Source organism: Sinocyclocheilus anshuiensis, unplaced genomic scaffold (genome assembly GCF_001515605.1).
Source record: "Sinocyclocheilus anshuiensis isolate Anshui unplaced genomic scaffold, SAMN03320099.WGS_v1.1 scaffold3360, whole genome shotgun sequence".
Taxonomy (NCBI): Eukaryota; Metazoa; Chordata; class Actinopteri; order Cypriniformes; family Cyprinidae; genus Sinocyclocheilus; species Sinocyclocheilus anshuiensis.
In genome coordinates, this window is record NW_015553483.1 from 79,372 (window position 1) to 92,419 (window position 13,048).

General features: G+C 37.9%; 1 pseudogene; it reads left to right on the top strand.

The window, feature by feature from the left end:
* Positions 1-13,048, top strand: part of LOC107668339 (low-density lipoprotein receptor-related protein 1-like) — a 138,025-nt pseudogene that overhangs the window by 10,289 nt on the left and 114,688 nt on the right.

Genomic DNA, 13,048 nt, shown 5'->3' on the forward strand with positions numbered 1-13,048 from the left:
CTTGCTTTTCAGACCGATGAGCTTTGTAAAAATCTACGCGTTTCAGAAAGGCGGGGCATAGAGGAGAAACAATAATGTTCAGTATGTGGAAAATAATGTGTTTTTTGAACCTTAAACCGCATAAATACATTTAATTACACCAAATACACAAAATAATGTTCTTTTTAGCAACATCATATGACCCCTTTAAGAGACAGGAATGGAATTCATGTGCTGCAAATCCTATCTTACCTTTGCAAACATGGGTACAAATTTAGCTTTGTGTGTTTGTTCATATGCAGGGGTTATAAATAGGATTCACCTTTTTTTCAGGGTATCATCATAAAACACACCCAAGCAAAATAGTCCATTAGCAAAAGAGTTCATTGGCTTTCTTGAGTTCAGTACATGGTGCCCTGGTATTCACAGAACAGTCCTATTGGACTGTATTGTCCTGTTGTTTGTGTGTGTCTGCACGCTTGAGTGTGTACACTCAATGTGTTTTCGAAGTCACTATTTCTGAGTTTCAAATGAGGTGGACGTCCGACCTGCTCAGTGTGATGTTCCTCAGATGGGTCACTGGACTGTATTTGACACTGGGTCTCAGCACAGAAATAGAGCTGTGTGAGCAGAGAATGTAGCCTATTTGGTCTCACCTTACCCACATGTTAACCCATATCCCTTCCTATGGGTCCCACACTGTTGTGCTGAATAGGCAGCAAAATGCAGCGATTAGAACTGCTTTGTTGCAGAAGTTTCTCCAACTTTCTCTGTCTGAAGCCTCTTTCCCACTGACAGTGATTTAATTGGATGTTTCTTAGTTGATGCATTGTGGGTTGTAGTATAGGTGACCTCAATGGGGATGTCCTAATATTATCGGTGCAATGTGTAATTGATCATTTGAAAATCTGATTGTGTTGGCAGTAAAAAAATAAAAAGTAATTTTTAACAATCAGTCTGTTTTTTTTTTTAAAGATGAACAATGATTATCAATACAGGAATCAAATAAATTTTTTATTATTTTTTCCATGTTTAGAAAAACTTGCAAGGCTGCCTTTATTTGATAAAAAAACAGTGATTTTGTGAAATATTATACAATTTAAAATAAGTGTTTTCTATTTTGAAATGTAAGTTATTCCTGTCATGGCATAGCTACATTTTGAGCAGCCATTCCTCCAGTCTTCAGTGTCACACGATCCTTCAGAAATCATTCTAATGCTGATTTGCTGCTCAAGAAACATTTCATATTATTATCAAAGTTAAAAACAGTTGTTCTGCTTAATATTGTTTTGGAAACCGTAATACATTTTTTTTCTGTATTCTTTTAATATAAAGTTCAAGTGAACAGATTTTGTGTGAAATATAAATATTTTGTAACAATAGAAATGTCTTCACTCCCACCACTTAATGAATTTAATGCATCATTACTAAAAAATGAATGTCTTTTTAAAAAATCGAACCGACCTCAATCTTTTGAACATTTTTGATGATTATGCAAATTTGATTAAATACATATTTTATGTGTGCAGAGACAGATGTGCGCTACATCATGTCATTTGCATAAAGTTGTTGCATCATTAGACACGCTAACATCATATTGCCAACAGTTGCTTATGTCGCCTCAAATCATCTATTCTAACGAAAATATTAATATATGACTTTAAATATGAAATATAACTTTAACATGCTTTATGCTACCAGTCACTGTCAGTGCGAACGCACCCTGATCGTTTGCTTTAATTGTTGCTTTCAGATGACAATTTACTCATTCGAAAAGTTGCTGAGCTTGATTTTATATTGAAATTGGACTTCAGTGGTGTAATTTACACACCGTGTTTAGCTTCCACTGTCACCTGCAGGTCTGTGAGGCAGGCGGACATTCCTAAAAGTGTGCCTACAACTTGTAATTACAAACAGGACCTTCAGGAATTTCCCTGAGAATGCATAACAGAGCGTTATGTAGCAGCGTTTCGTGAAACTTCCAGAAATTGTTTGCACTGTAATAAGAACCACCCTGATATATTTGTCATTTAAGCAAAACAAATCTTGACTCTCTGTTCCAAAATTTCATTGTGGGCTCCAAAGACCCGAGCTAAACCCTAGAACTCGAGTCCTTTATGAGCCCATATCCTCACAGAGGACGAGTCTGCAGATGAAATCAATTAAAAGGTGCTGGAATGTGTGGCCGAGGCCTGGAGCTGATTTGGAGGGGCGGTGCGCTGTGAGGGGGAAGTAGAGACTGAGGGGCTGAAAGTGGGTCACGCTTCTCACAGCTGGCCTCACTGTCGCCATGATATAGAAAGGTAACAGCAGCTGGCTCGGATAGGGAACCCCAGATGAGACAAGCCCAGGAGGTCTTTCTCCCTTTTCCTGTCTGCATCCACTGTGGTTTCCCTCCCTTTGTATCACTCGCCACCCACAACTCAATCTTGTCTTCCTCTCATTTCAGCTTAGATCAATGTTAAGCTTAGATGCAAAATGTTTCACAACCAGCTAGTTGATGGGTTGCCTGAAAGATTATTTGACTAATTGTCTTAAAGGGATTGTTTACCCAAAAATGATCATAATTTGCTCACTCTCATCACTTTTGTTTGTTTCCCATTGTTCTTTAAAAAATATTCTCTGTTGTTCCACAGAAGAAAGTCTGAATATTTAGGCTGATTGTGGGTTTGTATGACCTAAATGGATGCATTTCTTTGCTGCATTTAAATAAGACACATTCTTTCTTTGAAAATTAGGTAAACTAAGAACAATTTAATTTGATATATTTACATTATTATTATTATTATTATTATTGTGTTTCTTAAACGTTTTTAACTTAACATTGCATCTTAACGTAATGTTTGTGACGGGCCGGTGGGGTTTCAAAAGATAAATTAAATCAAATATTTTATTTAGAAAATAGATAAATTATTTAACTAGTTTTTGTAGGCCCATTTTTACTTTAATGTATTACTTTAACGTTTAATTTAGCTTTGTAATATCTCAGACTTTTTTTTTTTTTTTTTACAGAAAATGTATTGTACTTTTGTAATCTCCAAGTGATCTGTTTTGTGAAAATTACTAAAATTGAGACTAATTTAGGCAATTAACATATCTTTTAATTAAACAGCAATTTTGGATGGTTATACTTTTAGACTTAGTTTTTGTAATAAATCATGGCAGAAATGCAAAAAAAAAAACTTTTTCAAACAAAGGTTTTCAGACAAACCACAATAAGCAAATAAAGTTGAAGGGTTAGTCATTCTGTCTTTTTTTTCATTCCCTGAGTGTAGGCCCTGATGATCCCAAGGTTGTAGGTGATGAATATTTTCCAATCTGATAATGCTTTCCAACAGACATGCGAAAAAGTCTTACATTCCAGGTATTCAGTAGTCAAATATTAAATGCAACTATTAAATGCATTTGCACATTTTGGTGTCTTTGGTGTAAATGCCCCAAAATTACCATTTACCAAAATGTACAAAGGCAGCAAAAGTCCAAGTGAAGACAACAGAGATAATAAACAATGAGATGAATCTTGGCTTGAAGACCTTGAAGTAGGGTGTGCTGAAGTTTCTTGTGAGTATTGTTATGGGATGAACCAGAAGCATGTTCACAATCATAAGTTTGAAATTGTGATTACAGCCCCAAAGCAGCAATACATGTGCGCATACATGTTGCTATTTGATGAAACATGGTGGTTCCTTTTCCACTCCCATTCAGTGTTTTTTCCCCACTATGCTGTCTGTAAAGCAGATACGTTCTTAGTTGTGGAAAATTACAGTCAGCCTGGAGGGTACAGGAAAAAATTTAAGGACGGTGATGTATGAATGATTGGTTTTTAGCCCGGATTCTTTGGAATTTCACCTCATTAGAAACTGGCCCCATTCTGCAGCCCCAAGCTCATCTCAGATTTGCCCTAGAAAATTAACATCAGAGGACAAACTTGTAAATTGGTTAAACTGCCTCGGCCAGAATTCAGATAAAAGATCAATGTTTTTAACCTGTAAAAGTGCCTGGATGTAAAACACTCCTGTCCTTTTTTAATGCCCAAGACAAAGCGCAAATGAATGAGACGGAAGTTTCTTCCGCATTGGTCTTGTGTGGAAACAGCATTTGTTATAACGGGATTGTGGTATTTTCGAATGACTGCAGGGTGATGTTGGGTTGCTTAGCATGAGGAGTCCTGGCCGATGCACCTTTTTGGGATGCTCCTGATGTTTGCAGTTGGGTGCAGGCCCAGAGGGACAAATAAAGGGCTTCTTGATTCCCCACCATAGACTGAGATGCTCTGAAATGATTAACGGTCCCCCTTGATTTGCACCTTCAAAAACTTGTCAGTAGTTTGGCTGTGTGTTTGGAAAAAAACGGGTCTGAATTAACAATCCACATCTCTGTCTGAAATATTTGTGTGCTTTGAATGAAGGCAAGCTCTGTGGGAAAAGTTGCCTGTGTACTCTGTTCCCCCCAACAACCCCAAAACCTCCAATTAGAGTCACAGGCTCTCCTCCTCTGTGGTCGCTCGCTGCCGCTGTGTGATCGTGTGTTAAATTTAGATGCTGAATGTGTTTACTGTCACTTTTTATGTACAGTCGGTAGCCTGAGTGTTGAGAATGCCCTAGTCTGGTTGAAAGATTTAGAACTCAGGAACGCAGAGTCAATAACAGTGTTCAACCTGTTGTCTTCTAACACTTTTCACTTAATGCTGTTGATGGTTATAAACCATCAACCAAGAGTGATTGGACACATTAATAGTAAGATAGTTAATCAATCAAGAAGTAAATTAATAGTGTTATGAGCATAAGTACTGATAGATGAATATATCTCCCTATATTTTTATTTCCAGTTTATTTAGCATTTGCTTTTAAATGGATTTAGTATAGGCTGCCAAAGTTAAAGCTGGTATAATTAAAAAATGTTCAATGCTGTTAAATTTCTCAGCACAGTCTAGTATTACTGTTATCTATTAGCATTTTTGTTTTTAATACTGGCGAGTTTTAAAGGTTTAAAAAAAAAAGTCCACAAGTTAATTTAGGTCATATTATAAGTTAGTTTTGAAAATGGAATTGAAAATGTTCCTGTTTTTTAGTTTAGTTTCATTAACGATAATTAACTGTTTGGACATAATTGTCGGTGATTGGTGAATGTATGTATAATCTACAGGTTTTACATGTCTCCATCACCAACTAGGGCTGCACGATTAATGGAATGCGATTGTCATGTGCATTTTGTTAGTAAAGCCGGTTCTGTAATCAGCAGTAAATCATCATCACGTGCTTTCAGATGGAGCAGCATTTACTACACAGAGCCGTAGTTCACTGACAAGTTACGCAAAAAAATCGCAGATGATATTATTGCGCGATTATGAAATCGAAGAAATCATTCGCGATAATGACAGCTGTTTGCATAGCTTCTCAGTGAACTACGGCTCTGTGAAGTAAATGCTGCTCCATCTGAAAGCATGTGAAAATACCACATTTAATAACATGTTTTTAATCAAAACTCACTTCATAACCTCAGTCAAGTGTTTGAAATAAATCCTTCTGTGAGATGATGTGGCTTCTTAAGCCTGTGTTATACTTTCCGTGTGAGCAATCCGAATGCGTACACAGACAGCGCGGACGTGGACTACTTGTATTTATACTACCGAAAGCATACGCTGATGGTCCGCTCCGTGGACGTGTTCCATACATGCGCAGTAGATCGGCTTGAACAGTAAACAAACATGTGAAGAAACAATTGCCCTTTATATTGTTTTATCGATGGATTGTACAGGTTCGAGTAGCAACGGGCATGCGCAGCTGGTGCTTTTGTAGCCTACTGACCACGCATACTTGTCTGCACGGTCACACAAAATGGGAGGCACACGGATGTCCGTGCGGAGCCTCCGCGCACACTCTCCGATGACGATTTTGACGAGGCGTATTTGGAGTTTCAGCGCTAGGGCTGCACGATAAATCGCATGCGATATTTAACGTGCATCTTATCAGTAAAGCCGGTTCTGTAATCAGCGGTAAATCTCCATCACCTGCGGGCAGAACCGGCTTTACTGATAAGATGCACGTTAAATATCGCATGCGATTTATCGTGCAGCCCTATTCAGCGCGAAAGCGCCCTCTGGCCTTTGGATGGAGATTTACTGCTGATCACAGAACCGTGCTTCACTGAAAGATACGCATGACAATCGCTGCTTCTGTCTAATCGCGATTTCGATTCCATTTCGATTTATCATGCAGCCCTATCGCCAACTGTTCTCCATATTTTCTAAGCTCTCTCTCCTGAACGTCTATTTGGGGCTTGTAAAGTTTTATATGCACTTTCCACTTTGTATCCATCATCCTCCTAATACTGCTGACCGGATCTCTGAGAGCTTAACTGGTGCACTGGAGCAAAGCCTAGTTCTGCAAGCTTGTTTGGGAAGAGATAAAAAGTCTTGGATGTCGACATGCATTGTGTTTATTGGTTCCTGGGAGCGGTCCTGAAGGAGAACTCACAGCAAGGCTTTAAGTGCTTGTTTTGTGTGTGGTATAGCTAGTTTCATTGGAGATCTGCTTTTTTTGGCCAGATTATAAGCGGTTATTCACAGAGAACTCTTTCTTGTCCATTTGTGTGTTTTTTTTAATGTGAGCATTAGCTAGACTGATGTTAAATGTTTCCTTTAGCCGTACTTTGTACTCCATATAGCTGTACTTGAATGCTAGAAAGTGTCTTGTGTGAATGCCCATCCAAGATGGCTGCCGAGTCAAAAGAAATATGATGTATAGTTATGTGACGTATAGTTTTTTTATGCAGTACTGAAAAGTATTGGTAAAAATTGTTAATTTAATTTTTTTTACCTAATATTTATGTTTTTGTGTGTATTAATGTGTCACTGCTAGCTTAGCAACATGCTAACTTCAAACTCTACTGAAGAGAATAGAATCTACAAAAATTGTGCAAAAATTGCTGCCTATATAGAATGTTCCGAATTGGTTTCTTCCATTTGAATTAGGAAAGCTCAGTATGTTTTGGAACAAAGCTAAAGACAACAATAACAACACACTTTGTCTCTATTATGCTCCGTCATGTCCATGGGGATATCATCTTACATCAAACAACAGTACTTGGAGACAGTTTGGGAAGTGATGGTCTGAGAATGGAGGCAGTGGTCCAGCTTCCTCATCACTTTCAATAATGTACAGAAACATGACTATGCACATCTCCCTTCTCTCTTGTGATTGCAGTCACATCCTCTCCCCCTTGCAGCTTTTCCCCTGGTTCCCTTTCCCAAAACACCTCTCCTCCTGCCAAGTGTGCAGAGAGGTAAGTGTTAGAGAGAGAAAGTCCTGCAGAGAATCACAATCAGTCCTCTTCTGTACTTAACTACTACTTGAGATAAAGTGTACAACCACTACAGTCATTGTACTGTTTTGGCAAAACAATGACTGATTATAATCAAAAAGTATGCCCATAAGCCATGATATCCCTCTTTATGGTCACGTGTGTTGTTTGGTCTTTTTGTCTTGTTGATTTAAAGTCACACAACATTGTGAATATCACAGATAATATTTTAATGTGATTTTATTTTTGACCATTTGGTTTCCTAAGAAGGTTTCCTCAGATGTGTTCGTGTGGTGTTTTTCATGTGTTAAAATGTTTAAGTAATAAACACATACTCGCATATTCAGTATTAGAGATGCTCATATTGACCGTTTAACCGTTAACCAAAAGTAAGAATTTAGACTGATTAATACTATCAGTTAAACGGTTTAAAAGATTTTTGTATTTTTTTTAAAGTTGCTGCATGGTGAATGGTGAAAAAAAATGCTATACATATGTTAACTCATGGGTGCGTGCGACGTGCGACTCGCGTGCAACGTGCCTACAGACATATTTCGCTGAGCAAGCACCTGCTTCACCTTCACTTAGTTAACTGGTGTAGTATACGCAACACAATGGCAAGTAGCAATATTCAATACATGGTTATCAGAGAGTGAATCCGTGAGTGAATGTATTCAAATTCTGAATGGATTATACCCTAGAAAGTGCGCAAAGAGCGCTCCCCTTATAATCACTGGAAAGCTGTCACTCATCAAAGTTAACTAATCAAAGAAGCTTTACACTACACAATCTCTTATTTACATCATGTCTACACTTTCTTTGTTGTAATGAGAGAATGTAATGAAGAATGTAATAAAAGCGTACCGAGCCGCGGAAGAGACACTGTTTCTCAAGCGCTTTCCTCGAGACCGAGTGAAACACGGACAAATGCATTTCATTCATTCGTTCATAACCACTCATAACCCCCCCCCACCACCACCACCACCACCACAGTTTTGCGTAGGGCCCCCAAAAGTCTAGGATCGGCACTGGCCACGGGTCTAACAGTTAACAGGCAGCTCTCCAGTATCCGCACAGCATGTCGACATGTTACTTTTTTAAAATAAAAAGTAGACACGTTATACGCTGAGGCAGGCCTGCTATTTATTTTTATGTCTGACGAAAAAAAAAACAAGACTATGCCTTTTTGAAGAAGTGTGAATCCAGGTTTTGTTGTTGCTCTGTATGCTGCTGTTTGCGCGTTAAAATTAACCTGTGGGAAAAAAAAAATATATATATATATATATATATATGTGTTTTCTTGTCCATTGTATTTTTATTTGTTACTAACTTATTATTCTAATTTGATCAGTTAATGGTTAATGTTCGGATAACGAGCAGCGGTTGTCGGTCAGGAAAATTAACTGGAATGAGCATCCCTATTCAGTATGTGTCAATATTTTGGTGAATATAAATGAAAATGTTTGGAAGAGATACAGTAATTTTTATTTAAATGCATCAAGTCTAGACAATTTATAGATTTTTATTATGTTTTAGGTATAATTATATATTATTTTAAATAATATAATTGTATATTTAGCCTATTAGTAATATGTATATGCACACAAACACGTATGTATGTACATATATATATATAAATATGTGTGTATGTGTACAAGTAAGTGTGTTGAACATTATTAGTTTTTTTGCAACAGTGACAATAGATTTGCTCAAGATGAAGGTTACTTTGACAATCAGTTTTTGAGAACAAATACATAAATGTCTATATATTATAGATATTGAGTAATGTTAAAAGACTGTTCTAAAATCTTTCCATTTAGTAGTTTTTGTCTGCATATTGTATTTTGAAAAGGCTTATGGTCAGTTGTGGGCCGCACACACAGAAGGTATCATAGCTGCAGTGTTTTACTGGGGGACGGACAGACTGAGAATGGTTTAATTACAGCAGCGGTTTTGCTGAGGATCTCTGACTTCTGACTGAGCGGACCAGTGTCAGCAGTGGGGCAGGGCCAGATTACCCACAGTCCTGAGGCGGTTCTGCGGTTTACCTCAACAATCTCATCAGACTGACTGAGCAAAAATACTACTCTGATTGCCGGGCTCTCCCCGGAGTTAGACTGAACTGACGAATACTTCGCCCTACCGCTGGTAATGAAAAGACATCTGTCCACGGGTTGTGAGAAAACATCTCTCAGGTTATAAAGCGCAAAAGAAAAACACTGTTTGTGGGCAGCACTTGGGAAATAAACAAACATAATCGCACCTATGCTGAAATAAGTGGGTTAATATTACAGCAGAATGAGTTGTCTTGGAATATAAAGCACAGTTGTGAACTCGGCATGACCAGATGTGTTTCTGTGTTGAAACCAGCTATCTTTGGAATGAGGAATGGTAATTTCAGCAAAGTCTATGACCACATCCACAAAGTTTTCTTCTAAAATTTTTGTCCTGTCAAAGTTGCCGGTCACTGAGGTATTTGCTTATTTCATAAGTGGTACATCTAGATGTTCCCCTCAACAAAAATGTGATATATTATTGCTGAAGCATTTAGTGGTTGACCAATTTGGGTTGTTCAGTGGCTGATATCTATACAGGATGCTGGATGATGACTGATTTTTGCTAGTTTTATATATAGTACAGTATAAAGTACAAAAGTCTGAGACCACTTGTGAACATGTTTCTATTTTGCCACTTTCCACACATTTTCATAGTTAATTATGTTTGAGATCATATTTGGGGTATTGCTTATTCATTTTATGTCAAAGCATTTCTTAGTTTTAGAAAATAATAATATAATTGTGAAAATAATAATAGTAATAAACTGTTTTATATTTGTATGATTTTAATATCTAGGTTTAAAGTGGATTGTGCATTTTGTTTTTGCTAAAAATTGCTAAAATTAAATAAATAATTTTACATAGTATTTACTCAAAAACTTGAGTCAAGTGGTAAGTAGGGCTGCACGATTAATCGCATGCGATATTTAACGTGCATCTTATCAGTAAAGCCGGTTCTGTAATCAGCGGTAAATCTCCATCACCTGCGTGCTTTCACATTGAGCAGCATTAACTACACAGCCGTTGTTCACTGACGAGCTGCGCTAAACCACGTTCATATTCGCGCGATTTTTTGCGCAGCTCGTCAGTGAACAACGGCTCTGTGTAGTTAATGCTGCTCAATGTGAAAGCACGCAGGTGGAGATTTACCGCTGATTACAGAACCGGCTTTCTGACAAGATGTGTGTTAAATATCGCATGCGATTAATCATGCGGCCCTAGTGGTAAGTAAGAACCTCAGACTGACCAAATATTGTTAAATTAGTTGATCTGAGGGATGCATTTCACACTTACAGTTTATTTCTCTGTTCCAGCTCCGAAGACATGCAGTCCGAAGCAGTTTGTGTGTAAAGATCAGGTGACCTGCATCTCCAAAGGCTGGCGCTGTGATGGAGAGAAAGACTGTCCCGACGGTTCTGATGAAGCCGCAGATATCTGTGAGTAAACCGTTTTATCCATCTCATCAGATACGTATGACATAAAATGTTGAAATGTTTTGACACTATAAACTGAAGCCAGATAAAGTCTCAGGTATTTGTTTGTGTGTGTGTACAAGTAAAAATAGCTTTAAAATTTATCTCAAGACCTGTATGATCTGTTGCATTAACCAAAATGTACACATAGTGTGAAGTAGAATAGCACATGGGGGTTAAAGGCAGACACACTGCAGTACCAAGTGTGTGTTTGAAGGACACTCTGTGTGTCTCTTCTGAGCGATGGCACTAATTAAACTGCTCTGTTTAGTCTGGCTGACTGCACACAGTCCTGTCCAGGCAAGTGATCTGTGTGTGTGAGCTAATCTCAACCGCAAAAAACAGGAGCCGGCCTCTTTTTATTTAACACTGACCGGCTCCTAAATGTTTCCGTACATGCAGACCTAATGAACCTCACTTCACATCTTTCACACAAGCCAGACACCCTCACAGCAGGCGGCCATGATGGTTCCACCATCAGCATTTGGGTAGTGCTTTACTGTCCAGCAGGAGAACAGACAGAGCTAGTTAAGTGTTTACATATGACCTTCTGTGTTGTAATTGCAGAGCCTTTTCATCCTCTCAAACTGCAAACATCCTTTCTTTGCTAAGTACTCTAGTCTGTGTTTACATCTAATGGCTTTTCTTCATTTACCCTTTCTATATTACACTAATTTATTGGAGGAAATTGTGGGCTTCTCTTTCTTGATGTTTTTTTTTTTTTAGCTTTTGTGTTTGACTTTTCATGTCCCCCCACCCCCCCACGCTCCTTACAAAAAGTACTGTGGCTGACACACCGTGTTATGTAATGGTAATACTAGCGTTGAACTGAAGTTTTACAAAACCAAAAATAAAGCTTTCATTAAGGTAAAAACTGAAAATAAAGTTTCAGTAATTAAATTTGAGTAATTGGGTATTTGGACTCAGTATGCCCTTCATGGTGGTTTGGTTTTTTTTTCTTCTTTTTTTTTTTCTAGTGGTAAATTAAACCATAGTAAGGTTTTTTGGTAACAAGCAGCCCCTTGATATTTTGATGAATGATTTCGGCCCTCCAAAACTATTTTGGCCAAAATCAAAATTTCCTTTTTTTTTGCTATTTTAACTGAATATTTTCAGTTGCTGAAATATCTGTGCATTGCTAGGCAATACGGTGTTATTTACTGTGGTACTGAAGTGGTACTGTAGTCCATATGCCATATTTCAGACATTAAAGTTACTTCAGAAACCATGGTACTTAAATAATACCATGTCCAAAAATATGGTATTACCATGGTGCTTTTATGTTAATTTCATCCAGCCTCTGCTAAATCAATTACAGAAATGCACAGCTTCTCTGTAATTTTACCATGGCTCAGTCATCGGATCTAATGGTAATACTATGGTACATTTAGGGATGTGCGGGTCTAGTCGACTAAACGGTACAGCTCCTACTAGTCGACACTGAAAACAATAGTCGATTACACGACAGAAAAAAAAAAACATGATTTTATCATTCAAATTACCGTCATTTTAACATTGCATTTAAAACATTTTAAATAACAAGTTTAAAAAAAAGTTTGAAAAATAATACATTATTTTTAAAAGTTTATCTGGGCGGAAACTACATTTTTACCTCAGACCTCACATGCGTTTTCTTCGTGTCAGTTGCGGCGAGTTCAAAAATGACCATGCGAAAGATGAGAAGGTGTGGGATTATTTTGAATTGTAAGGAAACGGAAAAGTCGTGTAAACTGTGTAATGTCAAATTGTCTTAAAATAACTCTACTGGAGCGATGCGTAATCATATTCAATACAGGCACGTAGGCGTTAGCTTAGAGCAGTGGTTCTCAACCCGCGGCCCGAGACGCTTAGGCTTAGGCCGTGTCCGACAGCTTATCAGAATTACCGGCCCGAGCCCGTCATTTTTTCCCCCCTTCTCCCAAAACAGCTTATACTACTGTTTCAGCTATATTAAAATAGTTCAGTTTTGTATGACGCTTTGCAGGACATAGAGACGCCAGCGCAATCACTTGCATTGTTTTTCAGTGGATACGCCGTCATTTTTGCTCATAAAGGTAAGAGTAATACATCATTCGTAACTGTAAAGGGTCTACTTTTATTCGTGTGCACTCACAATATCAACAAAAAGTTGTGCTTTTATAAAATAAAGAAAACAAACACGATGCACTTTCTGCAGTCTCGTCTTGGAACAGGAGCGCTTACAAAAATGAACCGAAACTCAACGAATAGATGCCTCAT